This window comes from Phyllostomus hastatus, unplaced genomic scaffold, assembly GCF_019186645.2.
Source record: "Phyllostomus hastatus isolate PE091 unplaced genomic scaffold, TTU_PhHast_1.1 phas_contig_34, whole genome shotgun sequence".
Taxonomy (NCBI): domain Eukaryota; kingdom Metazoa; phylum Chordata; class Mammalia; order Chiroptera; family Phyllostomidae; genus Phyllostomus; species Phyllostomus hastatus.
Window position 1 is genome coordinate 8,519,613 of NW_025333857.1, and position 3,641 is coordinate 8,523,253.

The window sequence follows — 3,641 nt, forward strand, 5'->3', positions numbered from 1 at the left end:
TGGACACCCTTTTCTTGTGCCTGATTTTAGGCAGAAAGCTTTTAGTTTTTACCTGTTGAGCATGATGTTGACTGTAAGTTTCTCGTATTTGGCCTTATTATGTTGAGGAATGCTTCTTCTATCCTCATGTTGGTGAGTGTTTTTGTCATAAATGGGTGTTGTACTTTATTGAATGCTCTTTCAACATCTATTTATGTGATCTTGTCATTTTTGTCTCTCATATTGTTTATGTGATGTGTTACGTTTGTTGATTTGTGTATATTGTACCATCTTTGGATCCCTGGGATGAATCCCACTTGATCATGGTGTATGATCTTATTAATGTATTGCTGGATCCAGTTTGCCACTATCTTGTTAGGAATTAGCATTTTATGTTCATCAGTAATATTGGCCTGAAGTTTTCTTTCTCTGTTGTGTCTTTACTGGTTTTGGAATTAGGGTAATACTAGCCTCATGAAGGGAGTTTGGAAGTCTTCCATCTTGGATTTTTGGGGATAATTTGAGAAGTATCAGGATTAGCTCTTCCCTAAATGTTTGATAAAATTCTCCTGTGAATCTCTCTGGCCCAGGCTTTTGTGTGCTGAGAGTGTTTTTGATTACTGCTTCAATTTCATTAGCTGATATTTGTCTATTCAGGCTTTCTGCTGCTTCTTGACTCAGTTTTGGAGGATTATCTGTTTCTAGAAATTTGTCCATTTCACACAGGTTTTCAAATTTCTTGGTGTATGGTTGTTCATAGTAATTTCTTATGATCCTTTGTATTTCTGTAGTATCAGTTGTAATTTTGCCTCTTTTTGTTTCTGATTTTATTTGGGTTCTCTCTCTTTTTTTCTTGATGAGTTTGCTTAAAGGCTTGTTGATTTTGTTTATCTTTTTAACAAACCAGCCTCTGGATTTATTGACCCTTTTATTGTTCTTTTAGCCTTTATATCATTTAAATCTGCTCTGATCTTGATTATTTCCTTCCTTCTCTTGACTCTAGGTTTTGTTTGTTGTTGTTCCTCTAGTTTTTATAGGTGTAGGGTTAGGTCATTTGTTGAAAATATTCTCTTTTTAGGTAGGCCTGTATTGCTATGAACTTCCTTTTCAGGACTGCCTTTGCTGTGTCACATAGATTTCGGGCTGTTGTGTGTACATTTTCATTTGTTTCAACAAGTGACAATTTGATTTCTTACTTGATCTCATTGTTTACCCACTCATTGTTTAGTAACATGTTATTCAGTCTCCATGTATTTGAGTGTTTTTGAGTTTTTTCCTTGAGGTTGGTTTCTAGTTTCAAGCCATTACAGTCTCAGAAAATGCTTGATATGATTTTAATTTTCTTGAATTTGTTGTGGCTTGTTTTGTGTCCTGTCATGTGATTTATCTTTGAAAATGTCCCATGTGCATTTGAAAAGAATGTATATGTTACTTCTTTGTGGTGAAAGTTTCTGTATATATCAGTTAATCTCATTTGACCTAGCATGCTGTGAAGTTCCTCAATGTCCTTGTTGATTATTTGTTTGGAGATCTGTGCATTGTTGACAGTGGGGTGTTAAAATCCCCTAGTATAAGTGTGTTGCTGTCTGTATCTTTCTTGAAGTCCTCCAAGATTTTCCTTATATATCTGCATACCCCTATGTTGGGTACATCTATGTTTATTATGTTTATGTCTTCTTGGTGGATTCTTCCTTTGAGTATTATGAAGTGTCCTTCTGGGCTTCTTTTTTATGGCCTTTGCTTTGAAGTCTATTTTGTCTGATATAAGTATTGCTACCCGGCTTTTTTTCCTGTCCATTTGGTTGATAATTTGTTTCTAACCCTTCATTTTCAGTCTGTGTGGGTCTTTTGTTCTGAGGTAGGTCTCTCCTAGGGAGCATATGTGTGGGTCATATTTTCTTATCCAGTCAGCTACCCTATGTCTTTTGACTAGAGCATTTAATCCATTTACATTTAGGTTGTTATTCATAGGTACTTACTCATTTCCATTTTTCCCCTCTGTACCTGTGTTCCTCTCTGTCTCACTCTTTTTTTTCATCTTCTCAAAGCAGTCCCTTTAGTATCTCCTGCAATGTTGGTTTGGTGTATGTGTATTCTTTTAGCTTTCTTTTGTCTGAGAAACTCCTTATTTCACCTTCCATTTTAAATGAGAACCTTGCTGGGTAGAATAGTCTGGGTTGCAGAACTTTATTTTTCATTACTTGGAATGTTTCTTGCCATTCCTATCTGGCTTAGAGTGTTTCCATTGAGAAGTCAGCCACTAGTCTTATCAGAGCTCCCTTGTACATTTCTTCCTGCTTCTCCTGTGCTGCCTTTAAGATTTTTTCTTTATCTTTAAAATTTGTCATTTTAATTATGATGTGTCTTGGAGTGGGCCTCTTTGGGTTCATCTTGATTGGGACCTTCTGTGCTTCCTGAACTTGCATGGCTTTTCCCCTTTCCAAGTTAAGGAAGTTTTCTGTCATTGTTTTTTAAAATAGGTTTTCTATCCCTTGCTCCTTTTCTTCTCTTTCTAGTAGTCCTATGATGCAAATATTGTTACCTTTCATTTTGTCCTGAAGTTCCCTTTAACCATCCTCATATTTTTTTAGCCCTTTTTCATTTTGTTATTCCACTTGGGTATTTTTTTCTACCTTTTTTTCCAGCTTGCCAATTCAGTCCTCTGCTTCATCCAGTCTCCTTGTAATTCCTTCTAGCATATTTTTTTTATTTCAGATATTGTATTCTTAGTTTCATCCTGGTTGTTGTTTATAGTTTTTATTCCCTTTTTCATGCTGTTGTAGTTCCCACTCAGTTCCTTGTAATTGTCACAAGTCACTTGATCGTCCTTCCAACCATTTTCTTGAGTTCTATGTCTGATAGATTGTTTGTCTCAATTTCATTTAGCTCTTTTACTGGGAATTCTTCCATTCCTTTTAATTAGGGGTTCTTTCTTTGTCTCCTCATTTTAGGTGGCCCTTTTGTTTGTTCCTGTATTTCAGGATGATCTGCTTTATCTGTATGTCTTCATGGAAAGGACTTCTGTGGTAGGAATCCTGCGGGATTCAGTGGTGCATTCTCTTTGATCTCTTTGAATGCTTTAGGGTTACCCTCTCTTTCATTTGTGTGGGCTCTCTTGTTGTACTTGGATTTTACTTGTTGATGGCTTCTTTGTTGGTGAGTTCTCCCATTGAGCAGGTTTACTAGTAGTCACAACTCCTGCCTTGTCTTTATGCTGTTGTAGAGGTGTTGGTTAAGGAAGCCGTATTACCAGACAACCAAACCTATGCCAGCAAAAAGAAACCCCCTACCACATCAGCAATCACAACCCCAATTGAGCAAAGACTAGTAAAGGTGAAGAGAGATTGCAAATATTATAAGATGAGACAAAAGAAATATGAAATGACTAAAAGAGGGGAAAATGTTATTGAGTGGGAAGGGGGAAGAGACTGGGTAAGAGTAGGGGTAGAACTGAGGCATAGTAAGGGAGAGAACAAAATTTAAAACGTAAGTAAAACATAGAAGGGTAATAGGAACAGTGGGGTAAGGATAGAGAAGAGTATACTATGAGGTTTGAAGTAAAATTAAAAAGGTATTGGACCAACGGGAGCAAGATTGCAGAAAAACCACAGTAGGGTTGATAGCAATGACAGCTGAATGAAGTTTAATAAAGGTAGAATGGG